This window comes from Neopsephotus bourkii, unplaced genomic scaffold (assembly GCF_033783945.1).
Source record: "Neopsephotus bourkii isolate Nb327-2 ecotype Australia unplaced genomic scaffold, CSIRO-AGI_Nbou_v1 NB_954, whole genome shotgun sequence".
Lineage (NCBI taxonomy): Eukaryota > Metazoa > Chordata > Aves > Psittaciformes > Psittacidae > Neopsephotus > Neopsephotus bourkii.
Window position 1 is genome coordinate 341941 of NW_026901448.1, and position 15951 is coordinate 357891.

The 15951-nt window shown below is 40.3% G+C and overlaps 1 long non-coding RNA gene across 3 annotated transcripts in view; it reads left to right on the forward strand.

The window, feature by feature from the left end:
- The window catches only part of LOC133215130 (uncharacterized), a 29636-nt gene that overhangs the window by 11462 nt on the left and 2223 nt on the right, over positions 1–15951 (forward strand). For 2 of the 3 annotated variants that reach the window (XR_009726321.1, XR_009726322.1), the window contains 2 exons: positions 2040–2401; positions 7012–7084. This is a non-coding gene — a long non-coding RNA (uncharacterized LOC133215130). Of the gene's footprint in view, positions 1–2039; positions 2402–6130; positions 6578–7011; positions 7085–15951 lie in introns of those variants that run through there. The other variant, XR_009726320.1, reaches the window with a different exon arrangement.

The window sequence follows — 15951 nt, forward strand, 5'->3', positions numbered from 1 at the left end:
CAAGGCATCCTCCAACTCTACCATTTCCTGCCATGTGGATATGGCACATTGGTCAGATCCATCTCCAAAAGCTACTGGTTGTGTACGAGTGTGTTTGGTTTTGGGGGATGTATGTGTTACTGGGTTTTGCCCATATTTTCCTCTTCTCCAGGCTATGCTAGGCATTCCTGGTTGATAGCTGGCCTACTGTGTGCTTTTAGATCCCAATCAGTCATTACAACTTGGGATGTAAACTTCTTACGGCATTTAACCATATGGAAATGCAGCAGTGTTTTCAGGATAAAAACCTGCCCACCCAGGAACTGTTAATGTCTAGAGAAACAAGCTGATTTGAGAAAGGACAATTACTATGTCTCTGAAAATATCATCCCTATTTTCAAGCCTAAATTTTCAGGTACCTGTAAATCAGTATGTAGAAAATGATTTTTCATGACTAATTTGTGTTTAGTAAGAAGATCATAAAATTCTCCAGATTCTGCATTCTTTTAATTTCCATCTGTCTCAGGGCATAACTCTGCCTTGTGTGCTTAGTTAACAGAACACTTTGCTACATCTCTTCATAATTCTTGACATCAATAGTCAATTCCTGAGCTTTCAAGTGAATGGTAAGCCTAGAATATAAAATACAATGGAATCAGTGTCAACCAAAAATGATTATTTAGTGAAAATTTAAGTAAACGAGCAGGCAGGAAGCCAAACCTGAATCACAGAATGCCAGCTCCTGAGAAGTAATAGATATTTCCTTAGATTTTCCAAAAGTCACTGCAAATATAGTATTTTGGGAATACACATCTGTGAATGTGAATAAAAATTTCCGACTGTGTGTTTTTTGACATACGTGTGGAAGGATCTAGGCCCTACCTATCAAATATTGGCATTTTGCATTTTGTGTGCTTTATGACCAAAACACCCTGGAAATGGTGCTGGTGTCTACCTTTGATTTCAAGGTGGAATTCACTGAAATTGGAAGGATGCATGTGACGTTGAACACATCTTCCACCTTCCGATTTTGGGTCAGTTAGGAAAGTTATTTTCCAGTGGGAGAAAAAACCCACCAACTCTGCCATTTTATTCAGGCTACAGGAGCTATTAATCCTCCAAAATGGCTGTTTGCAAATGGTAACATCTGCTAAGTTCTTCCTCATGGCTTTTTTCATCTAGCCTACACAGAACATGGGCATAGATGTGCTCATCCCTTATTCTTTTACAGATGCTGCTTTGGCAAATGTCACTGTGGCAACGTCCATCAAAAATGTCTACTCAAGAGAAACATTTGCCAGGTCTGCCTGCCAGCATGAGCTGAATTATCTCACTGAGGATAAAATATAGTTTGTCCTTGCCTCTCCCTCTCAAAGATAATCATTAGGGAGCCATAGAAGAGCTGATAACTAGCCAGGAGTGACTTGCAGCAGATGCTAAATATTGTAACACTGATAACAGTTAATTTTTAACTGCAAGATCTGAAACTATAGAAACTTCATTCATTTCTGAGAAGTGGTTATTCTAATTTTAAGGGACTGGATAGAGGAACTTGTGGGAACAGAACAAGCCAGTAAGTGATGATCTGACTGATAAACATTCCATACTAGCTGCTAGCCTGGAGTCTTCTGAGTTTAAAGCTAGCTCACACTTCCACATTTAGCAATGCTTAACACAAGACCTGGCTGAAACTATGGATCAGTAAGAGGGCTTTTATGTGTTTACTGAACACTGATTTGGTTCATATTTCTTGAGAAGAGGTACAAGGCAACAATAAATCAGGTTCCATACGTGGAATACACAGGAGATGGGGAGCAAAGCAAAACCTAGGAGAGGAAGAAGAGCTTTTAATCTTCTTGTAATTTGCCTAATTGAGGTGAATGTGTTATGTACTTTACTTCTGGCAAGTAGTCTTAACATTTTTCTCCTGCAAGATACCACTATCTATGTCTTGTCAATCTATGCTGAGTTTCAGTCTCAAAGGGTAGCCAACTGTGCGCTGCAAGGCTGACAAGAAATATTAATTCAGAAAGTCTTAAGTTGGTTCTTTTATTTTCCAGCATAGTTCAACTGAACGGGATGCACTGAGCAGACCTCACAACCCAGCCCTGCTGCTTCCAATTTCTTATCAGATCATTGCATCCACATCAGAGCATCCTTGAAGGCAAGAAGTGCCCAGTACCAACTGCTGGGTCCAGACCTTGCCACAGGAAAGGTCTGACCCTGGAGCAGATGAGCAGGAGCTTCCTTTCCAGCTGTCAGAGAGCTGCTTCCTCTGAGGTGCCTTTGGTCCCAAGGAGAGTCATGAACTGATGCATTACCGTTAAGAGAACTGATTTCGGCAGCTGCATCTGTTTAATTGGGTCTCTCAGCAGAACATGACTGTAAGAGGGAGCTTGGAGGGAAGTAAGAGATCACTCAGGTATGAATTGCAAATGTTTAAAAGCTTCACTCACCCCTGGATAAATCCTCCCAGGAGCTGCAGTATTTGTGCAACTGCTATTCCTGGGCAATTTGCACTTGGATAGGAAGATTATTCTAGTTCAGGAGATCATTTAATAGAAGTGTTCAAGAGACCTACTTAATGTGTGACATTTCACTGTCATACACCATGATACTAGATATTTTCCAGAGTTACTGAAGATATTTGGACATTTCAAAGGCCATTTTAGACCATTTTCATGATTTTCTGCATAAGTTCAGTGCTGAATTCCTGGGTATTTTTATTGATAGCTGTCAAAGGTCCTTTAAATACTAAAACTCTCTTTAAAATGTCTTTAAAATGTCAAAAAAAAAAACTTAAGCCACTTTTGAAAATTAAGTATTATGTAGGAGGCATATCCGTTGCTCTCTGTTTATGTCTTATGTTACCAAGAACTGTGTTGTCGTTATCTTTTACTATCAGAGTCCTGATTGATTGCCACTGATATTTCCAATGCAGAACTTGGTGAGAGATGCTGCTAAAAGTGTAATAGTTAAATATAAAAGACAAACCTAATGCAGAACAGTATTAGGAGGTTGACTCTAAATTCACCATCTCTCTCATATGAACAGTTAACATTATTTAAATGTCATGCTGAATGAAAACTCATCTATCTTTTGAAGAATGTGACATTGCTGCCTAGTCAAGGATAACCTGGATATAAACTTTTCCATCAATATGATGATAGTACATTGTTTTGACATTTAGAAACAGAGTTCTAAAGCTAAGACTTGAACACACAGCTGCTTTGGATTAAATTTACATACCATCATGAAAACACAAGAAGAGAATAAAGAGGCACTGCTTATAACCCCTAATAATTTGATTTCAGGTTTTGCATCCAAAACTCTAGTTGTTATTCTTTTCTGAGAATAATTGAAGGTTGGCAGCACTCACAGTTCTGTGAAAGCAACAGTCCTTTGTAGTAAGGGACTTCTGGTAGAACACGATGTGTCAAACTGATCTTATTCTCTTAGAATGTGTCCTACAGCTGATAAGTCTGTGATGGGAACTTAAATATGCTTTATACTGTTGTATTCAGGTTAAAGTAAATGTTGATTCTGCCAATATTTTCCTTTAAAATGTTTTTCACAGCATTTTGTTTCTCAGTGGTTTGCTGAATACCTCTTCAAACTTAGCAGCAACCTGACATGTCAACCCTTGTTGTCTGACCAGCAGTGCAATAAGAATTGCCTGATTCATAGAAAAATTCGTTATTACTAGTGTTAAGCTGTCAAAAACATGAGCAACACTTTTTCCTTCCCTATCCATCATGTTTTGTAATACAGTTATTGAAAGCTGCATTCCTGTGGGACAGGTAGATGGGGAAGTATTATGGTTGAGAAAAACTTTGTCTTACCAATTCAGAGAGGGAGAAGCTAGCTTTTGGGAACCTGCATGCTGTGAATTCTTTTTCCTGAAAAAGAAACAAAGCATTTTGTCCTACTTTTCCAGAGATTAGCTTTTGTTTAATCTTCCAGTCTTCTGGCATTCTGAATCACTGACTACTCTAATAACATGCTAGTTAATCCTTATGAAACATGTAGTGATAGTTCAGCCTAAGAAATAATTCATGTTTTACTGCTGCCAGATAAAAGCTTATGTTAAAATTTGTGCTGTTACAGGGAAAAGAAAAAGAAATGTGTGGAGGGGGTTTGTCTCCTCAATTTTATGCTTTGGGTTTTTTTTCAGTGAACTTCCTAATCACAGTGTTCTCAGGTTTTTCAGGCGTCCTCAGTGTTAGATAGCCAGTCCTTACTGGGTTTCATTTTATATTCTCTTATAGCAGACCAAAGTTCTGCCCTTCCACTTCATCAGTAAACAAGTAAGAAAAGGAAACTTGTTAATTACAGTTGGTGTTTATGTTGAAAGATCTGATCTAGCTTTACATAAATCAACAATTTTAATTGTCTGGGGACAAAAAACAGCTGTATGGTAAAAATCAACCAACCAAAAATCTATAAATAGAAAAAATTTGCAAAATATCACTAGTACTTTTTGTTGATTTGAGGAATGTGTTTTTTGAAGACAGTTTGTGACAAAAATGTCGTAGCAGCAATTTCTCTTAAAGGCATTTCAGCAGTATTATGCTGGTTCAAGAAACATGTGTTCCTAATCTGCCACTCATTTTCTGCATTAAAAAAAAATCATTCCAGGTTCCATAGCAGTGATCATACAAACTGTCCGAAAGGTAATTTAGGTAAGTTTAAAAACGACCAGGCCAACAGCAAATGTCTCATCAGACTGAGGTGCATACTTTGAGCTGCTGTTCGTGGACCTGCTGTGCTGCTTCATGCTTGGTATGTGATACTGAAACAGCTGACGGGCTTTTCCAATACATTAATATGTAAAGAGCAGAGAATTAGAGAGTTGGGTCACGATTGAGCTTTATAACCTTAACTCAGCTATCAGCTTTGGCCTTTATCTGGAATTTGTGGAAGTCTTGTATGATGCTCTCCTAGAGTTTGACTTTTCACTTGTTGTCAATAATGTGATTAATGATTTTGTGATGTTCTTGAAGTTGGGAAAATCTACTTGTTAAACAGGACTAATGAACACAATGCTTCTACTGTTAACCTTACTGCATATTTACTGCTGTCAGGAGGGAGGGGAAGTGGTCACATTGTTTTGTTGGGTGCTTGCCACACAAAATGCGGCCTTGACAATGCTTCACAGGCAAGTCAGGGCAATAGTGAAAATCAGTGAGACCTGGTGATGACAAGCATTAGGGCTACAATTAAAGCCATATTTCAAAAGTGTTTTTTTGGTAATGAGACAGCTCTCCCACACTGTACGTGCTCCAGCCCAGCTCCCTGTGCATGTTAAAACTTGCCTTCTTAACCTTGTCCACTGGGCTTCATTTTTCTCTTTTTAATTTGCCTCCTTCAGCACTTCCCCCTGGCTCACTTACTAGCATATCCTGCTGAGACGTTTAAAAATAGGTGGCTGAAAACAAGAACATTACATAAAAATGTGAAGCTATGAAGACGTGGAAAATGTTCAGCCTTGGGTAATATGGTTTAGTGCGAGGTGTCCCTGCCCCTGGCAGGAGGGTTGGAACTTGATGATCTTAAGGTCCTTTCCAACCCTAACTATTCTATGATTCTATGGTTCTCCTTCCTTTACCTTTTGCATTGACTGTGAACTATCTGAGCAGACATCTTAATTCTTTCTACAGGTAATACACTCAGTATACAATGTTGCTGGACCTCTAGATAATTAGTGATAAGTAGTTATTTTAGTGGCTTAATGTGAAGAAAAAGTCTATAGGCCAAACCAAAATCATGTCTGGGAGGGGCTCCCAGTTCAATGGAACCATATTTATATGTGCCTGTCAATGTAACATGGTACAGTAATAACAACTGTGTTCAAGAATAATTAAGAGTTTTATGCTGTACTTAAAATAGCACTGGATATCACACTACTCAGTGTAAAACCAAGCCATTGTCAAAAATAAATTTAATGTAATACAACACAATAAACTGAAGTCTTTTAAACACGGCATTTAATCTTTTGCCAATGTAAAGATATGAGCTCATTTTCAATAGTCCCTATTTTCCTATTGACTTTACATTACTAACTTGAATTATCTTTTGGTTTTGTGGTTAACTTTTTTATCTTGTTTACTTCTGTTTAATTTCAGCAGAGATTTATCTGCACAGAAAAAGGCTGATGTCTAAAGATCAGTTCATTTTGTTATGTTTCCTTCCCATCTACCTTTTCAAGTTTCAGAGGGGTCAGGAGCAATTTGTTTGCTTTTCTGTATACTTGCATGCACTGTATTTGCAATTATAAATGACAAAATATTAGCATGATTTTTAATACTTCTGTAATTTGGTTCACTTCCTCTGATACATAAAAAGAAAGAAGTAATTTGTTTCACAAGGAGCTCCCAGGTAGCTTTTGAGCTATTAGTTAGAACTTCCATTCTGGAAAGGCACACACCACTAATTAAGTCTATTTACTTTTTTCACTGTGAATTCCTTGTGAAGGAGGGTCTGTCGTGAGAGCTTTCCGTGATCAATGCATCTGAACTGTGAAAGGAGCTGGTATAAGGTCCATGACAAAACCTGCTGCCTTTTTTAATGGGAGAAAAAAACCCTAATTTCTTAGAGAGTGCATAACACTGTGTTCTGCTGCGCTGTGTCATGGGAAAATTAATGTCTCATTTTTTCCTCCCTAAGGATATTATCTTCCACATCAAGATACGTGTTTGTATGTGTGCCAGCTAGAGCTTTTCCTTTCTCTTCTTTCTTTTGGTTGCTTGCAGAACTTCACAAAGAGACATAGAACCACAGTAAGCAAATAATTTGTTGCTAACTAATCAGGCTTGGGGCTAAAGGCAAGCTGGGATCATTATAAATGCTGAGGAACAGCAGCAGCTTGGGCCTCATGGAAGGTTCAGATGCCTGGGGCTGAGTGGTCAGCATGCTGACAGTCAGAAGGAAGATTATCTGCTGTAGGAATTGAGGCTGGAGAATGTAAGGGGGGTTTCTCTGTCAAGTGGTAAAGGTAGAACTAGTTTCTCTTGTTTTATTTATTGGTTGTAGGGCTTCTTGTATCCCTTCTGAGTGCTGGAGGAAAACATTGCACACAAGTTCTCTACAAGGCATTTCTGCTGAGGTAAGCTGAGGGTTTAATTAGGTTAGGGCTTGAACGTATTAAAAGTAGAGGAAAAGAAGGCATGAAGTCCAGTATGCTGGGATCTGCCATTGCCACTGTCTTTGTAGCTCGCCAGAGCTTGTGTTCCTTCAAATCTTGTTTACAATATTTCTTTCCAGTATGAGCCCTTGGCTGAGCAATCTGCCTGATGCCACTTGGATAGTTGTTTGACAAGTTACTGTATTCTGGGGTCAAATCATGCTTTTGGCAATGAGGTGTTCCCCTCAACTGTGTCAATCTATCTACTGTGAATTAACCCCTACATGTAAAGCTAAAGGCACACATCAGAGGCAGTTGGTTTTCTTTGCGTTGCTTGTAATATATGGTATAATCATACCTGACTCTGAGTACTGATGCTGACTCCATAAATCTTCTTTTGCCTTTTTTCTTCCCTTAACACTAGAATACATTCCTGCCTTCTGGGTAAACCTAAATAAAACTTAATGTTAATTTTCAATCTTTTTGCCTTCATGCTAAATTGCCCAAGATATTTTAATTTCACAGTTCTCAAAACCTCAGGGCAATACAGAACCTGTAAAGTCTCAAGCCTGTCTCTCAGTCTATGTTATGTCTAGTAGTAAATTATGTCTATAGTTAGGAATGAGTGCCATGGTCTGCTGAGCTTAGAAATGTGCTCAGTGTTATGTGGGTTTCTGTAACTTTGTCATGCAAAGCATCTCACAGATGTGGTTTTGCTTTCATTACTTCTGGTGGGAGCAAGGCTAAGGTAAAAGGAGATTAGAGAAGGGGATACGTGAAGACAAAATCATTACAAAGACCTCTACGTGATTGAGGGCAGGCAGGGTAAATCTGAGCATTTAGAATATGAAAGGATGGGAACTGAGGAAGGAACTAGAAAAGCTCAGGTTGTATTTGTTACAGAAGTCCCTCTGAGTCAGCTGGAAATTAGTGTAACAACGAGCTTAGTCTGCAGAAGGAATCTGACAATTGTCATTGAGTTGTACAAGATGGATGCTTGAAAGCAGAGGAGGGGTAAGAGGGGCACTGAGGAGGAGTATGCAGCAGCTAAAGGCAGCTGTAAAAATCACTGCCATACTGTGTTGCCTAAGGGTAGAATAGCATCTTCAATGTCTGCATCCATGGATGAATCACTTGTATACCATGTATGTGTCCTGGAGCAACCATCCATTGGGCAGCCGTGCAAGAAGACTGCAGGAATACCCCATGCTTTGTTTCCCTCTAGAGAGGAAGAGAGGCCTGGCTGCAGGAAGGACGGGGGTTCTGCAGCACCATTGGTCTGAAGGAAGCAGCAGCGTTAGCCCTGTTACCTCATCTCACCTCAGGGGGCAGGATGCATGGAAGGTGGCAACTATAAAAATCCATGAACAGCATTCTGGTGATGTGTTTAATGTGTAGGAATACATTGTAATTTTTTTATAGGATAGTGGTAAATAAATAAAGGATGTAAATACATTCTCCCAGAACAACTTCCAGCGCTTCAAGAAGACGCATCTATAAGCACTGAGTTAGCTGCTTGTTTACCTTGCAGAGTAGTGCAGGTACCACTAGATGGCTGTCAGACTGAAGGTGTGCGGGAGAATCTTTGGAAGAGCACCCAGGGTAGACCAGGATTCAACGTAGGGCCTTTACAAAGTGCTTTTGAGGTGGGATCTTAACTATCAGAAAGTTTGAGGCAAGGTGGGAGACCTAGTCATGCTGAACTGGCATTGTATGATGCGAATCATCACCGATAATTATAAATGGACTGATGTTTTAACTTGGAAAGCAACATGTAATGGTAGGACAAGGGGGCTTTAAACTGAAAGGAGGTAGATTTAGGTCAAATATAAGGCAGAAACTCTTCCCTGTGAGGGTACACAGAGAAGCTGTGACTGCCCCATCCCTGACAGTGTTCAAGGCCAGGTTGGACACATGGGCTTGAGCAAGCTGCTCTAGTGGAAGGTGTTCCTGCCCATGGCAGGGCTTGGAGGTGGATGACCTTTAAGGTCCCTTCCAACCCGAACCATTCTGTGGTTTTGAGGCACAATGCTCATTGTCTGTTGAGGGATTTAGGCTGGAGGCATCTCTATGAGCTACTAGTGTCAGGTTGATTAAACCCTGATTTGATAGTTATATGTTGAAGAGACAGAGATCCCAGAATCAAAAGAGCGAATCACTGGAGCATTTTCCTTTTTTCAGCTTAGTGTTATAATTTGTATATCAGCATTAGAGGTGTATCTTAAAGCTGCCCTATGTTAATACAAAATGTTTCTCAGAAGTCAGTAACAAAACAGAGATGTTAAATAAGAAGGGACTCGCACAGTGACTTGACTTTGGGAGTCCTGTTTGGCACCTAGTCTTATCCTCAGATCTGTTTGGAACAGAGCTGGTGGAGCACAGCCCCTGAAGAGTTAGCACATCATCCATCCATGTGTGCTTCACTTTGTTGATGGACTGGAAGAGTGGGATAAAATCCTGAACACTGGTGTCTTAATACTGGCTCAAGACCGAAGTGGTATTCCTGCAGATTCAGTTAAACTCATCTGCACATTTGGTGCACATAGGGTCATAGAATGGTTTTGGTTGGAAAGAGCCTTAAGTTCACCTAGTTCCATCCACCTGCCATGAGGGGTTGGTAAGATGCTTCTTCAATGATTTTCGTCAGTCAGTAGAAGTACACTGAGGGACTATGTTGGGAAGGGAGGCCAATGCAGTGTTATAGGGGCACTTCACTGGTGACATATGTAACTGCAGGTGACAGCTGAGGAGATGTTAGCTTGAAACCTATCTGGCATGGCACAGTGAATTTACTGATCATCTCAGAGCCTGTGAATAAAAAATGGATTGGCCCATGCAGCACAAAAGGCATGAATGGAGAGAAAGAGAAAGAAAGAAGAAACTGTATCTGTGGCAATCAGTGAGCTGTGGTAATTGGAGTAATTCCTCACAGGGAAACCCACAGATTTCCTGAGGGAAAAGCTCCATTACTACTTGTTCCTCTAGGCCTGCTTCCCTGCTATCTCATGAGACCCAGTCATGGAAATAGAGTTCCTTGGGACAATTTCCATGCATAAATTTTAGCAGAGTAAACTCTGTGCAGAGTCCTCAGCTTTGAAGCCTCTTGACTTACGCACGACATCTTGGAAGAGAAAAACTTCCAGAGTTAATACCAGCTTGATTATTCAGCAGGAAAGCAGTTAGGAGCAATGAGTGCTACTGCTGACTTGTTATGTGCAGGGTGCTCCAAGGCTTTTTGCCTGGTTGATCTTGCTCTCTGAATAAAATGAGAGAGTTGCATAAATATTGGCAGTCCTCAGTGCTACCTTTTAGTCAGGGTTGAGTAAAGAGCTGTGACAACCTCAGCTTCTCTCAAGTGAGCATGCCCTTAAGGAGCAGGTTCAGCACCTCACTGTAGTTTTAACTGGAGTGCCGTTCACACACAACAGCACAACATTTGCCTAATAATGCTTTACAGGTTGGGATATTCCTTGGCATTAGAGAGCCTTTGGTGGGCCTACTGGAAATGGGATTAATCAAGAACCACATTCCTTCTCTTCCAGTTTCCCACCCAGAATCAGCCACACTGGATATCTTTGAGGGTCTTATGACACTCCTTCCCTTTTGGAAATGTGTGTGTTTGGGAGTGTTTGGTGTAGCTGGTTTGGAGAGTGTTGGAATGGTTGTGGCAACATCCTAACTTTTTTAGGCAGATCATGTATACATAAAACTACAGCATACATTGATAGAAGCATAGATAAGCATGGAAATACCAAAGCTTGTGTTTGTGTCTCGGTTTGCAGTTCTTGCCAGCAGGTCACGGGGATCACAGTCCAAAAAACCTGGGGAACCTGAAGTGTTGGTTACCACTGGTGATAAAAGGAAAGTTGATCTTTGTCTTCAGTTTTCTGATTGAGTTTTCTACATTTCAGAATCACTTGATGAAGGAAGAGAATGACAGTGAATGCATTGCAGCAATTTAGAAGTGCTTACAGCCTTATTCTTATCTGTGGTAAACTGGATTAAGTGTATGGATTTGAAGAGTGATACTGATTTACACCACATCTATGCTGCTTTTTGTTTTCTTTTTCCTTTGGTATCTGAAGCTGAGGTACAGAAGCAGGCAGTGTGAAACATGGAGGTCTTTTCTAAAACCAGTCAGAATCTGTGTTACTTCAATGAAATTAAAATATAGTCAAGTATAAAATTTAACTACCTTATCATAATATTTAGTTGCACTTAGAGTTTTCAGTATACTGGGTGATTCAGTCTCTCTAGGCTGTAACAAAGCCAGAGGCAGTTAGCAATTCACAACAAGCTGCAAAAATGGGCCTTTAATTTGCTGTTACTTAACAAACAGTGATTAAAGACCTGCAAACCCATGCTGCTGACATATTTTGGTCATTGGGGAGATAATCTGAAACTGATTTATCTTTTGTTCTGTGTAGTTTTCTTTACAATATTCTTGCTCTTGAAATGTATTTCTGTGTGTTTTGTTGTTTGTTGGTTTTGGGGAGTGTTTTTGTGCTGCTTGTATAATAACACTGAGTAACAGACCCTTAGTTACAGTTTTATTCATAAATACAAAATTGTGTAGACAAAATGCACTTTTAAATTCTGGTAGAACACTTTGAATCACTTATGCCATAAATCTATTTGACCTTCAGTTTCCCTTAGGTATCTTTGTATCAGTATGAAAGTAGTTTAGTTTGTTTAAGTGTGCGTGCTTCCATCATAATGAGCTGAAATCATTATTTTTATCATCTCTGGAAATGACTGTACTAAGTCCTGCAAGCACCATTCAAGGAATGAAGCTATGTATCAGACTTGGAATTACAGATAGGCAAACCTTTATGGTTTCACCCTCTCTTTCCTGAAAATATCCTGCAAAAACAGTAATTGTGCTGTATGAGCCTATTCAAGTTTATTCAAGTTATTTGCTGAACTGTGTAATATTTTATGCCTTTAATCATGAGTAGCTCATAGGTCTTTCTTCTGTCTGAAGCTTTGAAATTTCCTGGGGTTTGTTGTCTTGTCTTTGAGCTGATTTTTGTGAAATTCTCAACTAAGTCTCTCAGAGTTAGAGAGGCTCTAACTAATTTGGTGTGGAACTATGCACTTTGGACAGCTTCAGGCTAGCTGGGTAAAAGTAAAACATCAGACCGATGAAATATATATAATTTTGAGAAGTAGAACCTCAGGGCATAAAGTTTTTTGCTACCTGCTTTGTTGTTCTGGTGAAGATATTTCAAAAACAGTGACTTGCAAGTGAAATTTTAATTAGAAATTTTTAATGGGGTTTTTCTTAAAATACCGTGTAAGACACTAAAAAGACAGTAGAAGACCTGTTGATGGAAGGACATGAAAGCACTCCCTTTGTTTTATGAGTATTCTCTCTTCATGAGTGAGGTCCAATTATCTTCAGTATTTGTCATACAGTACCTTTAAGGTTAAGAATTTTAATAAGAAAACTCTTTAATGAGATGAATTTTTGTGTAGCAAAGTAACAGATCCTGATGTGGGGTTCAAAGTGGGAAGACAGAAACAAAAGCTGCAATGGAACTAGGGTGTACTTGGTCTGCGTCTTGTCTGTGTGGGAAGTGTTGTGCATCTGAATGTGGAGTTAAGGGCAAATTATTATGCTGCTTGTCTGAAATGAAGTGAAACATCATTGGGTTCTCACAGAGGCATTGAGAGAGCTTCATTGCCCTGTAAGGTCAATATAAATTGTGCCTCATCATCTGCTTGAAGTTTAAGCAGAAGAGAAATTCTGTATCACTCCATTCTGAGAATGGTCACAGTTCCCTGGGAGCTGATGAAATTATTTTGAGGTTGCTGAGATAAAACCTGTTGTCTTGTAGTTAGTGTCCAGCTGACTAATGACTGAATGCTAGAACTGGCAAACAGGAAATTTCATAAGATATTATGACCTTATTATATGCGTGCATGGAGTCCTATACTAATACTTTAAGTCCTAATATATTTCTTTAAACACAATTGTCAGTCATGAAGCAGTAGACCTTTTCATTGCAGACTTAAAATTGTAAGTGTTTGTTTCAGGATGATTATGTTTTATTACTTAGTTATGGTACTTATTGCTGATGATATAACAGACTATAACTTTCAGAAGTGAAATACCCTAAGGGTCTTCTACAGTCCTTCCCTTGTAGACATGTGTTTGATTTTTACAACTGGTGTCAGGAATTGAGTATGGAAATACTGAAATCTGAGTTGGATTTTTATCCCTCTTGCTGAATCTACTGTTATATTTTTTGCTAAGGCACATGAAAAACAACAGGGTGCTTGGTGACAGCCAGCATGGCTTCACTAAGGGCAAATCCTGCCTGACCAATTTGGTGGCCTTCTGTGATGGGGATACAGAACTGATGGACAGTGGTAGAGCAGTTGATGTCATCTAGCTGGACCCGTGCAAAGTGTTCAGCACTGTCCCACATGACATCCTTGTTTCTAAATTGGAGAGACATCAATTTGATGAATGGACCACTCAGTGGCTAAAGAACTGGCTGGATGGCCGCACACAGAGTTGTGGTCAATGGCTCAATGTCCAGCTGGAGACCAGTAACAAGTGGTGTCCCTCAGGGATGGGTGTTGGGACCGGTCTTGTTTAACATCTTTGTTGCTGACACGGACAGTGGGATTGAGTGCGCCCTCAGCAAGTTTGCCGATGACACCAAGCTGTGTGGTTCGGTTGATACGCTGGAGGGAAGGAATGCCATCCAGAGGGACCTCGACACGCTTGGGAGGTGGGCTGATGCCAACCTCATGAAGTTTAACCATGCCAAGTGCAAGGTCCTACACCTGGGTCGGAGCAATCCCAGGCACAGCTACAGGCTGGGCAGAGAAGAGATTCAGAGCCGCCCTGCGGAGAAGGACTTGGGGGTGCTGGTCGATGAGAAAATGAACATGAGCCAGCGTCAGTGTGCACTTGCACCCCAGAAAGCCAACCGTATCCTGGGCTGCATCAAAAGGAGTGTGACCAGCAGGTCGAAGGAGGTGATCCTGCCCCTTTGCTCTCCTGAGACCTCACTTGAAGTATTGTGTGCAGTTCTGGTGTCCTCAACATAAAAAGGACATGGAACTGTTGGAACAAGTCCAGAGGAGGGCCATGAGAATGATCAGGGGACTGGAGCACCTCCCATATGGAGACAGGCTGAAAAATTTGGGGCTGTTCAGCCTGGAGAAGAGAAGCTGCATGGAGACCTCATAGCAGCCTTCTAGTATCTGAAGGGGGCCTATAGGGATGCTGGGGATGGACTCTTCATCAGGGACTGTAGTGATAGGACAAGAGGTAATGGGTTAAACAGGGGAAGTTTAGATTGGATATAAGGAGGAAATTCTTTCATGTTAGGGTACTGAGGCACTGGAATGGGTTGCCCAGGGAGGTTGTGAATGCTCCATCCATGGCAGTGTTCAAGACCAGGTTGGATGAGGCCTTGGATGACATGGTTTAGTGTGAGGTGTCCCTGCCCATGGCAGGGGGGTTGGAACTTGATGATCTTAAGGTCCTTTCCAACCCTAACTATTCTGTGATTCTATATTCTGCTAAAGTGCTCCTCAAGCTGCTCTACTTGGTGCTGACAATCCAGGCCCAGATCTTTACATGAGCTGCTTTGGTACTGTTCTGAATGCACATCTCAGAGTGAAGTAGCTTTGGGCTGGGCTTTTTCCCCTTCTGTGTGAGCTTTTCATGGAGCTCAGACGCTGTCATAAGGGAACTGCAGGAACACTAAACTTTAGGGAAAATAAGTTTTTTTGAGAACTAGGTTCTGTTGGAAGTACAATGGTAAAGACAGGAAGACATGGGAAAGGAAAATCCCTTAGTTGTTTCCCTTCGTTATCTTTTCCCCATGAGTACAATTTTAGTCATCCAGAAAAAAAATATATAAGGTAACCTAGAGTATGACCTTGCATCCTAATATTGAAACTAAGAACTGAAGCTTCTCAGCAAGATCTGCAGCCTTTATGCAACAATTGGTTTGCCCAGAGTAGGTGGGGAAGTCTGTAGACCTTGATGGAGCTAAATGCTGGTGTCTTGAAGGGAAAGAAGAGCATTCAGCTCAGTCTCTGTGCTGTGCCTGCTTGGAAAATACAGTTTAATGTCCTGTCCCAGAGGCCAACAGAGAACCCAGTGTGCATATTGAGTACATCACGTATTCACAACCTTGTCCTCTTTCATAGGGCTTTGCCAGGTATTGTGCCATGACTAGGACTTGGGGAACTGATCAAAGCCTCCTTTAGCTCAGATAAGCTGTTGCTACAGAAGCAAAGGAGTTCAGAAGGAATTCAATACTTTCAGTAAAATGTGCTTGAATATCTAGATTTTACCATGCAGAAACCAGATTCCATTTAGGAAACATGAGCATTATATCAGCCTTTTATCAGTTTAACATGTGGCTAATAATTTATTACTTGTCAAAGTAAAAACCTTCTAATGCTCCTTCGGGGAGCCCATCTCCTACAGGGAATGTGCTGTACTTTTCATTTCCTTGACATTAAGGATTTTCATCGTTATTTATAGATTACTGCAATGTATTAAAATAATTTTCTGAACAAAAAGAATGGGGGAAAAAAAATCTTTCATTATAAGTAAAATCAGAGGGTAATTTCTATCAGTACATGTGCTTAATTGTTCAAGATAACTGCAGAATGCTGTTTGGGTACGTTTGAAATAAAAACATAGACCAATGCAAGTTTTAAATAGTTCTACTATAATTTATGCAGAGGATATGTAGTCCACTTAGTGAATTTTTTTGCAGTTTACCCCAGAATAGTGTACTATTGCCTCCAATGAGCTTATATGACTTAAAGAATAAACCTGGCAACTTTGGCAATCTGCAGTTTGCATCCAG